The sequence below is a fragment of the Echinops telfairi genome, unplaced genomic scaffold (genome assembly GCF_000313985.2).
Source record: "Echinops telfairi isolate 266 unplaced genomic scaffold, ASM31398v2 ScPeMD7_60;HRSCAF=208, whole genome shotgun sequence".
In the NCBI taxonomy this organism is placed as follows: Eukaryota; Metazoa; Chordata; class Mammalia; order Afrosoricida; family Tenrecidae; genus Echinops; species Echinops telfairi.
The window spans coordinates 40,027,345-40,043,095 of record NW_022103958.1 but is presented as its reverse complement, the minus strand read 5'-3'; the positions used below and the strand labels follow the sequence as shown (position 1 = coordinate 40,043,095).

At 54.2% G+C, this 15,751-nt stretch overlaps 1 protein-coding gene across 2 annotated transcripts in view; it reads left to right on the top strand.

Moving 5' to 3' along the window:
• The first annotated feature begins 280 nt into the window (after positions 1-280).
• MICAL2 (microtubule associated monooxygenase, calponin and LIM domain containing 2) overlaps positions 281-15,751 on the top strand; it is a 235,169-nt gene continuing 219,698 nt past the window's right edge. The window contains exon 1 of one of the 2 annotated variants that reach the window (XM_045290948.1): positions 281-343. The gene's annotated coding sequence lies outside the window, so the exon portion shown is untranslated. The remainder of the gene's footprint in view (positions 344-15,751) is intronic. The other variant, XM_004711613.2, reaches the window with a different exon arrangement.

Here is a 15,751-nt window from a genome sequence, read left to right as displayed (position 1 = left end):
CAGCCCACGTGCGCCCGCGGCTGCCGCGGTGACAGCCAGCCCGCGGAGGCGAGGCGGGGCGAGAGCGGGGGTGGGCTCCATGCCGCGCTGCCATTGGTCGTAGGACCCTAGCCGGGGGTGAGGCCGCACCCTCGGGCTTACCTGTTATTGGCTACGCCGCCTAGGAGGGCGGTTCCCGGCACCGTCCGCGGCGCCGCGCAGCTGCCGGCGCTCCCCAGCAAAGCTGGTGCGGGGCCACCTCCGTAGCTCGCAGCTTCGCAGGCACCCGGGTCCGCACCGCTGCGCCCGCGGCTCAGGACGGAGGCCAGCGCTGACCCGAGGCCGGCAGCCGGCACGGCTCTCGGTAAGGCAAGGGGCAGCGGTTAGGGTGGGCGGCGCGGGGAGGGGACCGTGCCAACCCCGCTGGACTCTGCGCCCAGCGCGGCGCCCGAGTCGGTCAGGTGCGGTCGGAACATCTCCGGTCCCAAGCCCCACACAGGGCGCCGGGCGAGCAGGTGGCGCTGCCTGGGGAGCGCGGGGCAGCCCCGAGCGGTTTCTGAACCGATTAGATAGCAACGAAATGCTTCTACCCACCCACCCTCGACCGGCCCATTGAGGCTCCACTTCCCAACGCTCAAACCCGGCAATTCTACATTCCCATCCCCCCAAAGGGCAACACAAAGTGAGCAGTGCCGCCCGCCACCCGGGGATCAGACCATTCCCTAATTGGCTTCCCACGCTTTGGGCTCTGCGCCTTTCGCGTCCCTGCACTGGGCGCCTTTCCCCTCCGGCCCCCTCCCTCCTTACTAACAGGAAGTTAAGTTGGGCCAAATATCGGTAGCTTAGTCGGCGGCGGGTTGGGACCGAGTCTGGAGCCCGGGCCCTGGTAGTGGCCAGAGGGGTCGCGGGGAGATCCTGCTTGCGCCTCGCGCCCCTTGGCAGCCCGCTTTAGGCCCGGGGGCTCTGTCGACCCGGGGCTCCCAGTCCCGGGCACTTCCTCGCGCCCTCCCGGCTGCTACCTGCTGGCCCTGCGGAGGGGAAGGGCTGGGGAGATCTTGCCAGCAGCCCCTGCTGCCTCGGTGGCAGGTGGGGTCAATTTTACCGAAGTCCAACCTTCCGGCGGAGCTGGGAACAGCCTTAGCTAGATGGGAAAGAGGCGTGTTGAAACCAGAGTCGTCGTGTGTCTCCTTCCACATTGTTTATTCTGAAGCCTGAGCTCTTAAAGCCAGAACTTTGTATTTGAACGCGCGCAGGGCCCGGTGGAAAGAACCCATTGGTGTAACAACTCTCTGCTGCTAACCCAAAGGCTGGCAGTTGGGACCCGCCACATGCTTCCCGGCCAGAGAGATAGGTGCCAATCTGCTTCCGTAAAGATTCAAAACCAAACCAAACAAAACCACAGCCCAGGCGATGCTCACTCCCAGCGACCCTACAGGGCAGGGTAGGACTGCCCTGGTAAGTGTCCGAGACTGTAACTCTTTACGGGAGCCGAGCCGCTGGTGGGTTCGAACCTGAGACCCGCTAGACTGCCCAGGGCTCCACAGCGCAGGAATCGGGCACTTCTACTTTGACCAGTAGGGGCAATCTAAGCAGTAACGCACCGGATGCCACAGGCAGCGTCCTGCTGAGTTTGTAGCAGCGGCCTCTGGAGCCCTGTTTTAGGTGCGAGTCAGTCACTAAACTCGCCCCTGGTGAGCGCGTGCTGCAGGAAGGTACAGAGTTGGCCCGCTGAAGTTTTGTGTCCCAGTGCTCCGATACTGTGTCTCGCCCCTCCCGCTCAGGAGGCAGTAGACTCAGCAAGTCCGTCTATCATCTAGTTACCACCCACCCCACCCCCATCAACCCCACAAATGGAAGATAATATTTACTAAGTACTTACTGGGTGCCCTTAAGGGTTAGAGCTTCAGTAACTCGCAGGGGCAGTTGTACTCTGCCTGATAGGGTAACTATGAGTCAGAATGGACTCAGTAGTAGAACGTTTTACTAGGTGCTAGGAGCCCTGGTGGTGCAGTGGTCATAGCACCACGTTGTGGATGGAAAGGTCAATGGTTCAAGCCACCACTTGTTCCGAGAGAGGACTGTATGGTACTTGTGATGAGGCTTCTGTACAGCCTCAGAGGGTCTGTGTGGCAGTCTTGCTCTGTGCTCTGTGATCAGAATTCACTTGATGGCATTGACTTTGGTTTGGGGTCAGTAGGTGCTAGACCATTCCTGGGAGCTCTTTTAGAGTGGGCCCTGTGGGTGGCACAAGCATTTGGCGCCCTAGGCTGCTTCCCAAAAGGTTGGAGGTTCAAGTTCACCCCGATGTGCACTGGAGAGTTGACCTGGAAATCTACTTCTGAATAAGCCAGCTATGGGATCTCCTGTGACGTGCCCGGGATCCTCGTGAATCAGAGTCCACTACAGGGAATCTGTGTTTCTGGGTTTTTTTTGCCTTTCTAGTTTCCCCAAACTGAGAGGTCAGTGCTGCCTAACCGCCCTGTGGTAGAGCTAAATTAAGCCATCCCGGTAGACTGAGTGGCCAAGGTCACACAGAAGGTGGTCGAGCCAGGGTTTGGAGTGTAGAGACGTTAGCTCTGTCCAGTGCTCTTCCTGCTGCCCCAGAGCTGACGGACAGCGCTGGCCCGCTGTGAGCATGGGGCCCCCATGTGTGCGCGCTGGCCTCTGAGAGCGTCTATCCTCAAAGATGTCAGAGGACACTTCGCTGACAAATACTAGGGCTAGCCCACATTTCCCTCCAGTCATGGGCAAGGGTGGTGTCGGCCACGATGTGATGGGTAGGGGTTGGCTACTGGTGTTCAGGTGCTAGTTTAGGGGGAAGCCTGCCTCCCCCAGTGACAGGGCCTAACCTCTGAAAGTTGGCTTTTGGGGTGGTCTGGAAGGGTTATAGTAGCTGAAAAAGCATGATAACCTTGGATTTGGGATTGAGGCTAGGTGTCAGATGCAGAGAATATACTGTTTATGGTTGTAGGGTGGCTGAGAGCCATACTTGGAACATACTTGCATGAAAATGTTTAATATTCCTGACTCCTTCAGATGTTCACTTTCTGCTTATCCCCTCTCCTGATATCAACCCAATACCCTTTAGTATAAACCAGTTGAAGGGCTAAGTCTGATGTTGGCAGTGGCCATTAGAGGCCCATATCCTGGACAGCCAGATAAGCCCCGGTTCCCTCTCTGCCCATGATTGGCCTGTCTGTCTGTTCTCCTTGCCACCATGTCCACACCCCCCAGCCCTGGCCTGTCTCCTTCACTTCCTAGTGTTGAAGGGTGTGGGTCTGGGTTGTGGGAGGTGATAGGTGTACACACTGGACTGAGCACTGGTATGCTTAGAAGCCCTCCCAGGGCTAAGGATCTTAGATGTTTAAGGAGCCAAGGAAGAGCTTAGCTTTTTATTCTTAATTAGGTCCTTACATTAGCACTCTGCAGGGATCACTGGGCGTCTGTGAGCTTAAACAGAAAACAGAATACTTAAAACTCACCCCCGGTCACACAGCCAGTGAGTGTCCAAGTGAAGAGTCTGCCTTGGTTTGTGAGCCCTGTGGCTGCCCTCTGCACCCTGGTGGCACAGCAGGTGCAGCACCCTGTGGTGATCACTACCCCCATAGTCACTGTACTGTACTTATCTGTCAGTGTGACATGCATTTGACATGCATTTCAAACTCTCACGACCATCTTTTCATAACCACACTGGCGTCTTTTCATCTAGTGGAACTCACAGTAATTCTTCAGTATTGTCTGTCCTTACTCAGATGGGGGTTTTTACTTTCCTGGTTCCCACAAATCTTCTTGGTCCTTTGTTCAGTACCCTGCTAACCTTTCATAGCCCCACCTCCTTCCAGCAGGGCATCCACCACGATGCACCCCAGGGCTTTAACAAGCTCTCGGGACATGGAATTCTTTCATGAATCATTTTGAAGACCTCTCATGTTGTAGCTTCTGTTCAACAAGACAAGGTAATGCAGTGAGCACCTATAGGCTCATTACCCTGCTGCAGGAACCATTGACATTATGTTGTCTCAAATGATTGTTTCATCTCCTTTCTGCCTGTCCCCTCCCCAGTTCTTTTACAGCCTTTCTTGCCCACCCTTCCTCCTCCTTTCCTTTCTTTCCGAAGTATTTTAAAGCACATCTCTGACACTGTATCCTTTTGCTTAAGGACCATCTTTTCATAACCACACTGGCGTCTTTTCATGTAGTGGAACTCACAGTAATTTTTCAGTATTGTCTGTCCATACTCAGATGCCCTTGACTGTCTCAGGAATGACCTCTATAATCATCGGCTTGTTCCAATTAGACTCCAAACAGCGCCTGCCTAGCTGCACACAGTTGTTAGTCTCTCTATACCGGCTCTCACCTGGAGCAGTCTCCGACTACTTCCTGGCCTGTTACAGCAGACACGGCTCTCCACTGTAAACGCCTCATTCCCCAAGAGACTGGAACTTGCTTCTGTGCAAGTCTGGCTCCCGGAGCCTAGCACCTGTCAGCCACCGGGCAGCTGGTCCCTTAGCCTGGTCCATCGGTGCCGTAGTCACTCAGGAAATGTGTTTCTAATGAATGATCCCTGCAGCGGGTACATGTGACTATGCAGCATGTGTTTAGATAAGAGGTTGGGGGCAGAAAGAGAGAGCGAGAGAGGGATGACTTGCTCACATAAACATCCTGCAGTAAAGGCTGAGGCTGTTCTGGTTTGTGGTGGGCGGGTGTGTGTGTGTGTGTGTGTGTGTGTCTGTGTGAGGGGCAGACAGTGCCCTGACCGGATCACATGTGGGGCTGACATGGACTGAAGTCATATCTGCCCCAGCTTTGAATTCTGCTTTCCCCAGCTGGCTGCAGAAACGACTGCAGCAGGCCCCAGATGCTGGGGTCTGGGCGCTGGGAACACCTGCCCGGCACAGCTCACAGGGCAACTCTGGTTCTCCCAGCCTTAAGGGTGCAGGCCTCTGGAACCTCTCGCAAATCTTCACGCATCTGCAACAGGGGTGGGTGGCAACCAAACATCCCCATTTATGACTTTTCAGTGTCCTGTCTGAATTTGTTCTGAGTGATAGGATCACTGCTGGCTCCTTAGTAGGCGTTCTAATGGGCAGGAGGGGGAGGGAAAGATGTGCTTGCTTTTCTTGATCAGGTACTTGAGACCTGTATTCCTAGTCCTCAAATTGTGGTGCTGGACATTCCCGTACCTGTCTCTGACTCGCTTAGTGAACAGCTAGGGGGCCCTGGTGGCATAGTGGGCCACGAGTTGGGCTGCTAACTACAAGGGCAGCAGTTTGAACCCACCAGCTCCCTTCAAGCGGAAAATAAGGCTTTCTGCTCCAGAAAAGATTGTCTCCAGAACCCCCCGGGGCAGTTCTGCTCTGTCCTGTAGGGTCACTCTAAGTCAGAATCGAGGCAGTGAGTTTTTAATTTTTAGTTTAATAAAGAGCCCTAGCAGCAGCCCCAAAGGAAGTGAGTGTTTTGGTGTTTGTTTGGTGTGCATGTGTTTCTGTTTTGTTTTGACGTAGTCTTTCCTCTAGAGCAGTGGTCCTCCACCTTCCTACTACCGCCATCCTTGAATACAGTTCCTCATGTTGTGGCGACCCCCAACCATAACATTATCTTCATTGTTACTTCATCACTGTAATTTGGCTACTGTTATAAATCGGGCGACCCCTGTGAAAGGGCCGTTTGACCCCTGGCTGAAGGCAGCCTGGTGCTGCCATGGTTAGCACTGGGCTGCGAAGGAAAGGTCAGTGTTTTGCACCCACCAGCTGCGCCATGGGGGGAAGCTGTGGCAGTCTGCCTCCCTAAAGATGACAGACAGCCTTGGAAACCCAATGGGGTAGTGGATTTGGGGATCCCCAGATCGCAGAGTTTAATTTCCTCCTCTTTAGAAAAAAATCTTCTCCAATATATTCACAATAAAATATTTTATACTTGTAATGGCCAGTTCAGCTCATTGATTAAATTACCATCTAAGAAGGCAGCCTTCTCATGAATGGTTTGGAGGGAGTAACCTGAACTAGGCACTTTGTGGTGGGACCATTCACGAGGATAAGGTGGCCGCCCTACTGGGATCTTGCTGTTTGGTCGGATTGTGGCTTGAAAGCATGCCTTCCATTACTCCTACCATTTAGAAAATCAGGAAGGAATTCTGGGGTTTGGTGCACACGTGCCAAGCCCTATCTCCTCACCCTATTTCCCATTTTACCTCTACCCTTTCCTTCCAGGCCATCCCATTGTGGTATCCCACAAGTGAGGTCTTTCTAATGTTAGCCTTTTGATTTGATCGTCTTGTTGGGGAAGGTAAAGATCTTGGAGGAAGATAAAAGGGCGCAGTCAGTCCAGACCATGGCGGAGTAGGGACAAAGCTTCAGGCTCCGGCAGACTGCCCGATCCTCTCGGGCAAATACTGCGTGGCAAACCCGCTCCATGCCTGCCTTTGTGGTGCCTGGACCCCTCCCTCTACCAGTTTTCTGCTGTCCTCTCTCCACCCTCCCCCAAGTAGACAACACACGGCTGGCCGGGGCCGATGAGTCTCCGCCGTTCTAAAGCACGGTTGCCTGACCTCGGAAGTTCTGAGCTGGTGGACGTGATAAGTGACTTCCCCTCTCTGGCCACAAACAGCTTCGGTGCCCGGGTGTGTCAACTGCCAAGCCTGATTTTGAGGTGCTTCCCGAGGAAGCGTCCATCCCCCGTGTGCCAAGCAAAGAGCCCTGGTGATGACCAGGTACGGGGTAGTTCCTGAACTGTGATTGCTCCAATCTGCCCAGGCGTCTGGTTAGAGCTAGCACTTCGTGATGGGGAAAGCTGCCCTGCTGGAGGGGTGTCTGGCATGGGGTGCGGTGTGTGTTCGGGGCTGAGGCTTTTGATGCAGTTGGTCCTCCCGTACAGACTTTTTTCTCCGGTGACATTTCCTTGCCTCTTCTTCACCCCGAATCTCCACCTCCCAGCAGTGTCCAGATACCTTGAAGACCTGCAGTCTTTTCCAGGCTTGCTTAGAACTTTTCTTTTTTCCGGGAGTCGGATGCCCAGCGGTAAGGCGAAGCCCAAGAAACTGAGACTGTGCTTTGGAGCGCTGGTTTTTCATCCTTTTTGGCAAGTGGGAAATCTATGACGAAGATTCCCTTCGGCTATGAGTAAGCAGCGCAGTGGTCTCTGAGCTGCCCCCACCACAGCCAGGCCGGAAGCCGAGCCTGAGCAGGAGAAGGGAGTGGGAGTCTAGGAAGACTCCGTTCTGGCCTTGCCACGGCTTATCAGTTGCGTCAGAGAGCTGGACACATGGAGACCCAGAAACTGCTTCTTCACGATCCTGACCCTGAAGGGCTGCCCTTGGTGGCCACTGAATACAGAGTCCTGGCTATAGCTGGCACAGATGTGTAGGACTTCAGGGTGTAGTGTGTACTGGGGCCAGGGGATGAAGACATGTTGCTTACGGGGGCCTGCTCCCTGGCACAGAGTGGGCTCACGGTCTGTCTGGGGCTTGGCAGAGTTGAGGGCCCCTGGGATGGGCATCCCAGGGGGGCAGAGGCACAGTGTGTAGAGTTCCTGGCTCCTGTCAAGATGGGGGGCTGAGGCTTTGGTTCAGAACAGCTGGGCTTCTGTACAGCTAGATGCAGATTGGATTTGAGGGAGACGCTCCCGGCGTGGAAGTAGGGGGTGCCTGGTGCTGGCCGAACTGGAAAACAGAATAGAAGAATGTGCTCAAGGTCCAAGAAGGCATCTTTCCAGGCTCTCAGGGAGAGGATTCTGTCATTTCCTTTCCTCAGGGAATGTCTTGTGTGTTTGGTGTCTGGGACACTCACATGCCTGACTCATGGATTTCTGCATGTCCGAGGCCGGCCCCCCAGCCTCCCACACGGAGCTGTAGCACATGCTGTTGTGAAGGGAGAGGAGGCTCTAGGGGGAGTCTCAGGCTTCTTCCAGACTCCAGGCTTGCCCTCACCCCAAGGGACTCAGGAGTTCTTGCCGGTCCAGGGCTCCATCAGCAGCGTGGGCACGTGTTTGATCTTGGATCTGACATTTGGGACTCATAAAAACTACACATGTACTCACCTATTGTTAGCTGCTGTCAAATTGGTTCTGACTCACAGTGACCCTCTGTTCAACAGAAGGAAACACCGCCCGGGCCTGTGCCAGCCTCACAATGATTGTTATGCTTAAGCTCATTGCTAAACCCGTGGTGCCAATCCATCTACGTGAAAGTTGTCCTCTTTACCAAGCACAATGTCCCTTTCCAAGGCATGGCCTCTCCTGCTAACACATCCAAAGCACGTGAGCCAGAGTCTTGCCACCCTTGCTCCTAAGCAGCATTCTGACTGTACTTCTCCCAGGACAGATGTATGTGTTCTGCCAGCCCGCAGTATTTTCAGTATTGTTCCCCAGCGCCATCATTCAAATGCATCCACTCTCCTGCCATCTGCCTTGCTCATTGCCCCACTTTCGCATGCATACGAGGCAATTGAAAGTGCCATGGCTTGGGTCAGGTCTTAGCCTTCAAAGTGGCATCCTTGTTCATTACCACTTCAAGGAGGCCTGTGCAGCAGGTATGCAGTGTAGCACAGGTAAGGCACTGAAAAGCCAGTCTCCCTGTTCCCCACTGCCCTCCAGCCTCACCTCTCTTCCCCATTGGCTGTGCTGTGCCTACTCTCTTGTGGATCCTTCCAGACATAGCCTGGGAATCTTTCTGTGTCTGGTCCGCTTGAGCCCACTGGGAAGTGGCCAAGAGGCAGGGCCTGTGGGTCGCCCAGACTCAGCAGTTATTTGAGTCAGGCCAAACCTCTTCCCTGTCCACCTCTTTGGATCCCGCTCCCTGTTAAAAGCCACTTTCATCTAGACGTAGGGGAACACAGAGGCTGGGTGTCGAGAAGAAGAGCCCTCCAGGCTGCGCTCGGAATGCACTGCAGGGAACGCAGCACACCAAGACAGACCTCGGTTCGAAACCTAGCTCCCCACGTACCAGCCGGACTGCCTTGTTATTGTTGTGTGCTGTCAAGTTTATTGCTCCTCGTGGAGTGTTGATGTGGCAGAGTAGAAGTGCCCCACAGGCTTTCCTGGGCGGTAATCTTTATGGAAGCATCACCCTGCCCTGCTCTCTACAGGGCTTTCTCCCACGGAGCACCGGTTGAGTTTGAACTGCTGGCTTTTTGATTGGAAAATAAGCCCTTAGCCGTTGTGCCAGGGAGGCTCATGTCACCGTAGTCCAGTGAGCTCATCTCCTTGAACTTCAGTTGTTGTTAGCTGTCATTGGGTCAGTTTTCAGCTCATAGTGGCCCCATGTCCATAGACCCATCAGTCTTATTTCTATAAACTCACAACTCACTGCCAACTCACAGCAACCCTATAGCGCAGGGTCGAACTGCCCCTATGGGTTTCTGAGATGAACTCTTTACAGGGCTAGACAGCCTCGTCTTTCTCCTGCAGAACGGCTCGTGGTTTGGAACCGCTGACTTTGCGGTTAGCAGCCCAACTTACAACTCACTATGCCCTAGGGCTCCTGCCTCGTTTGTGTAGGAAGAAGGTAATTACATGTATTTCTTTTTTTTTTAAATCATTTTGTTGAGGGCTCGTACAACTCTTATCACCATCTGAATATCCATCCATTGTATCAAGCACATTTGTACATTTGTTGCCATCATCATTCTCAAAACATTTGCTTTCTACTTGAGCCCTTGGTATCAGCTCCTCATTTTTCTCCTCCATCCCTGCCACCCCTCCCTCATGAACCCTTGATAATTTATAAATTATTATTATTTTGTCATGTCTTACACTGTCTGACGTCTCCCTTCATCCATTTTTCTGTTGTCCATCCCCCAGGGAGGGGGTTATATGTAGACATTTGTGATTAGTTCCCCTCTTCTACTCCACCTTCCCTCCACCACCTTCCCTCCACCCTCCTGGTATTGCTACTCTCACCACTGGTCCTGAAAGGATAATCTGTCCTGGATTCCCTGTGTTTCCAGTTCCTAACTGTACCTGTGTACATCCTCTGGTCTAGCTGGATTTGTAAGGTAGAATTGGGATCATGATAGTGGGATGGGGGTGGGTGTGGGTGGGAAGAAGCATTAAAGAACCAGAAGAAAGCTGTATGTTTCATCGTTGCTACAGTGCACCCTGACTGGCTTGTCTCCTCCCCTTGTCTCTTATCTACGAGGATGTCTATTTGCCTACAGGTGGGCTTCGGGTCTCCACTCCACACTCCCCCTCATTCACAATGATATGATTTTTTGTTCTTTGATACCTGATACCAGATCCCTTCGACACCTCTTGATCACACAGGCTGGTGTGCTTCCTCCATGTGGCTTTGTTGCTTTTCGGCTGGATGGCCGCTTGTTTATCTTCAAGCCTTTAAGACCCCAGACGCTCTATCTTTTGATAGCCGGGCACCACCAGTTTTCTTCACCACTTTGCTTATACACCTGCTTTGTCTTCAGTGATCAAATTACAAGTATTTCAAGGAAGTTGATGGATAATGAAATCAAAATGTCTAAGATGCATCTCGCATAGGAAGCCACCCCCAAAGTGCCTGTTTTGTTCCATTTGTAGGGAGTGACCCATTTTCTGAATGAACGATAGCGGCCTGGAATTGCTGGGGCGGCTTTCTGGGCCAGCGCCCCATTTCCCCCAAGTTGAGCTCTGGCCCAACTTGCAGACTCTTCCTGCAGATCCAGAGCCTAGCCCGAGCCTCTCAACACCCCTCCTCCTTGGTCTCTCCTCCTCAGTCCCCCTGGCGAGCAGCAGTGGGGCAGGAGGCTGCAGGAGAGGCCCCTGGAGAGGGCTCGGGTCTGTGTGTGGTAACTCTCCGGTTGTTTTTGTTTAGCTCGCCAGAAGCTGCCCCAGCAGATGTCTGTTTGTTGCTGAAACCTCATCTTTGTCTTCAGCATGAGAGAAAAGGGGGGCTAATTTGAAAGATCCCTAATTGGCGCGGCTGTACCAATGAGCGTCCATGGCCTCCGAGGTGCATGCTTCCTGGCTCTGCCTCCCCGCTCGTTTGGAAACCCTTCAGATCCAGGCCCAGAGACCTTCGAGGCCTTGTTTTAGAGCTGCCTCTACGGGGCCCAGTCGGCTGAAATCTCTTGAAAAGGTAGCCAGGGGTGAGCAGGCAGCCAGCTGACGTTTCCAGATGGAGACAGATGGCTTGAAGGAAAGCGGCATTTCGGTGCCCATGGAAACAACACCTTCTCGCCTGCGCTACCCCGCCCCTCTCTGCCCTGTCCTAACCCTGCCCCTTCCTTCTTCCTGTGGTAGGCAAGGCCCACCCTCACCTGTTACCTGCTAATCCGATGGGGACCTTTACTTTTGGAAAGGGGGAAAGGGTGGGGATTTTAGGGGAGGAGCTCAAGGAGTGGAACTGAGGTAGTTTCAAATGACACTAGGCCTCCTTGGGGCTGGTGCCGAGGGGGAGACCATAAATCACAGCAGAGGGAGTGGTCAGAATTGGAGGGGCCACCTGTTCTCCTTCTTGCCATCGTGGTTTACCTGTGGGAAACTGAGGCTCAGAGGTTTCTCCTTGCCGAGCAAAAACCAGAGCCACTGCTGGTTCAAGGTCACAGAGCAAGGTGGGAGCCAAGTCTGTTCTCCATCCCCCCTTTCCTATCAGGCTGTGGCCCAGGTGGGCAGGCTAACTGTTTCGTTTGTAGTCCACCTGCCTCTGCCCCTTCTCACGGCACCTGATGTTTTGTACTGAGGACATGACGCTTGTGGCCCTGGCCAGCCTTGGGGACCGGAGATTTGCCCTTATCCAAAGTACCTCCTCAGAACCTTCCTTTCCTCCTAGAGAGCCCTTGTTAACAGGACAGATGTTATCCGCAAGGACAGTGTAGTGACAGGGATGTGTTTCTTTCTCTCTCAGCCATCTTCTGAAAGCTGAACCTTGGGAGACGGAGGCAGGGCATGAGTCACTTGGGAATAGGTGGAGGAGGCCTCTAGGGAGGAGGCCGAGCGGGTGCTGTGGGGGAGGCCTTGGAGAGCCAGATGGCCCAGGCGCAGGGGCTCACCCAGCAGCTGTTGTGCCGGGGACACCGGGATGAAGCTGAACAGAGTGGAGCGCTCATTCGGAGCCTGGAGGGAGGAGCATTGGGCAGGCTCCCTGATGCCCACTCCTCAGGATGGAACCCCCTGCCCTCGAGTCAATGCAGACTCCTAGGAGGAGGTAGAACAGCCTGGGTGGGTTTCTGAGGCTGACACTCTTTAGGGAAGAAGAAAGCCTCATCTTTCTCCCTCGGAGTGGCTGATGGATTCCGCCCGCTGACCTTGGCCCACGGACCTTGTAACCCTCTACACCACCTGCTCCTGCTCCTCTGGGTGTTGTGTGCACGGGAACACCTGCAGGGGTGTGGTAGAGGAGGCCATGCTTGGTAGTGGGATAGGCCTTGGAAGCTGGGTTGCCCTGCCCTTCAGAGATGAGCAGAGGCTGTGGCTCAGGGAGATGCGGACAAGTGAGGGAATGCTGGGAGTGCCACATGGTGGGAGTGTGAGGGCTGCATAGGGAAACTGAGGCTGGGATCAGGCTGGCTCTGAGGGATGGAGTCCTGGGAGTGGGATGAGGGGAAGGGTGGGTGGATTCCAGCAGGCAGTGGGAGCCAAGGTGGAGGAATGGTCAGAGCTACCCTTCAGGCGACTGAAGCAGGGTGAGTTTGCAGCGGGGCTGGGTAGAGCTCCCTGCTTTATGGGTATACACTGCCCAGACAGCTGCCGTTTGCCTGAACCAAGTGTGGTGGAGAAGGAAGTAGGAGAGCAGTAAATCCTGCACCGCAAGCAAGAACTTGACAGCCCTGCTTTTGGACTCAAGTCTTCCCTGTGAAGGAGGGCCACGTGGTAGCCTTTTCTGTTGGGGCGCCCATTTGGGAACTCCCCAGGTAGTTGTCTTAGGATGTGAGATACCTGGTGCTTACTGAAGCTTGTGCTGCTGACTGGACCTGCCCTGAGCATGGCTGGTTGTGTGGAGAAAGCACAAAAGAGCTCTGCTTTTCATCACCTTGCTGTAGTCTGCTCTGGTTTCCCCTGTTACAGGACCATACCCATTCCTCAAGGCTAGTCAGTGTGGGCAGGGGAAGTGAGTGTGAGGGACTGAGCCGGGGGCACCCAGGGCTCAGGAGCAGGAGCGGCCTGCAGGCCTGCAGGTGGGTGAGGCAGCATACCTGGGGTGGGGCAGGGCTCCAGGCAGCCCTTTTGGGGTGAGCATTGTTTCTGTGGGCATTGAATCTGTTGGCCATCTTGGGAGACTGATGCTTGAGATGCTGCTGTACCAGCCCCCTGGGACCTTCCCTGGGTTTCTGAGTTCAGCCTGTGGGAGAGGCTGGCTCTGACCATGCTTTGCAGCTGGGAAGGTGTGGTCCACACCCAGCCTGTCCCCAGCCCGCTGGGCCATGGGAAGTGGATGATGACTGAGTCCTGCTAGAGGGCTAACCTGACAGGTGGGAGGTATAGCAACCTGTGTGCTTGCTCCTTTAACATTTGATCGGGGCTGCTAGCACCTGTTCTTTTCACGTGTGCTTCAGACACCCTTGTTTGGGGTGGAGGAATAACATTACTCCCGTAAGCAGCAAAGGGGCACATCTTGTGCCTGTGGGAGAAACTGAAGAGGTTCGGGGGTGGGGTGGGGCCGTGCACTAAGATGTCTTTCTTCCTCCCCCCTCCTTCTTTCCTTCATTTCTCCTAGTATTCGTATTCCCAAGATGAGACCAAGTTGGTTGGTGGCTGAAATGATTATTCGCCACCACTTGAGACGCCTGGACGACCCTCTGTCGGCAGCACGCGGTCACAGACAAACCGTGGGTTTTCAGAAGTGCTGTCAAACCCTGGACAGCCCACTTGCTTTCCCGGCACCCCTCGGACCTCATCTGTGCCAGGGAGTGATGGTACCAATTGGTACAGTGATAGTACAGGAAGCTTGTGGGGGGCGTGTGCAGCCGGCCTGTCATGCTCTGCCCAGCATGTAGCAGGCACACTGGTGGCCTCTGCTCCAGGATCCAGCCCTGCATTAGCCCACAGGAGCCCACGTGTGGGCAGGCTACATCTTTGCCGCAGGTCTCTCATCGGGACTGTTCCCCCAAATGACTTGTGCCCTTAAGTAGCAACTCTTTAAGAAAGCCGTCCAGTCAGAGCCCCGGGGCCTTGGACTGTCAAGACCGGAATCCTCTCATACTCCACCCCACTCAGTGCTTGGCTTCTCCCATGCCGGGTCCAGCCTGGCTTTGCCCACTGGAGGTGATCTGCCCCGGGACTTCCTCATCTCAGTATTCCATCCTTACTCCTTAGTCCACGCTGACTCTCTGATTGGGAAAAGATGAACCCTGAGTGGGAGCCAGAGTCCAATTCCCGGGGGCCCCTTTATGCCTCAGGACTTCTTGACTCAAGACGGAACTCCGGCCCCCGAGGCCTCCTGCCTTCCGGAGTGTGGTCAGCCTCTGCTCTTACGTGGCTGCTCTCCTCCAGCTGGGTGTCCCCTCCTCCCATCCCCCCCTCAGTTGCAGGCTGGACTCGCATTTCACTCTGAGTCATCTAACTTCCTCAATCTCACGTCCTATAGCCCTTTCCTCTCCCAACCACTGGAAGCCCGAGCGAGCGTCTCAGGCACCCATCTTACCCGCCCGCTTCCCTTTCTTGGCCTCTGACAAGTGTCAGAGGAAAAAGGGTTCCTTTCCAGCAGCTCACACATCCTTCCTTCATGGATCATTCACTCCCCATCCAAGACGTCTGGAGGACCCTCTGTTGGAAGCACGTGGCCACCGACAAACCGTGGGGTTTCAGGATCGCCGCAAAACCCTCGGCCGCCCACTGGCGTTCTCTTAACCTCTCCAATCTCATCTGAGAAGGGGCAGTGATGGTACTGATCGATTGCCCAGGAAGCCTGTGGGGCCCTGGGTGGTCACTAATGCGCCATCACTCTGGGAATCCGGGCAGTCTCCATTCCTATAGTGCTTTTCCTCTCTTCTGCAAGACAAGATGCTCAGCGAGTCCACTCCGGAGCGTCTGTTCTGACCAGCAACGGTTAGGGTCGTTGCATGCCCAGTGGTTGGTGCTCAGCCCAGCCCTCTGATCAGCAAGACCAGGGGTGGCTGTGCTGACTTAGCTTTCTGTTGAGGTCTCTCCCACCAGAATGTTCTTTCATGGCAATACTTTCTGCACCCTGCCTCCTTCTTTTTGTTCCATGGGCTCCTCATGCAGATGTACATCTGCTTTGCTATCTATAGATACTCCATCGCCCATCCTATTTCAAGTTGATTCCGCTAAAATATGGCCCAATTACTAACGGAAAGAGGCTAGGCACGTGACACTGTGGAGAGTCCGCTTTCATTTATATGTAAAGAAAATGCTGAATGTTTGTGCCGGGTTGTACAAGGGGGCTTAAAAATGTTCACGGAAAAATCCCAGTATCTTTCCATTCCATTTTCCCACAAGCTTTTTGAAGCTCCATCGTCTAGGCCTGTATGTGCACAAAATGTGTCAGAAACGAGTAGGTTATATAAGCAACTAACAGTAGTCTTGACCTGTTCCTGAAGCGCCATCAATGGGGCCTGGAGGAGGAAGGAACCTTTTCTATATGCTGCTGTGCTTTTTTACTTTTGAACCCAGTGAATGCATTGACTTATTCATAAGACAAAAATCACAACTACATCAACAAAACCCTCAGCCTGGAGTGAATTCCAACTCCTAGAGGCCCTCCAGGACAGAGGAGACTGCCCCCCAGGACAGAGGAGACTTCCCCCCAAGGCAGAGGAGAACTGCCCCCCAGGACAGAGGAGACTGCCCCCTAGGACAGAGGAGACTGCCCTCCAGGACAGAGGAGACT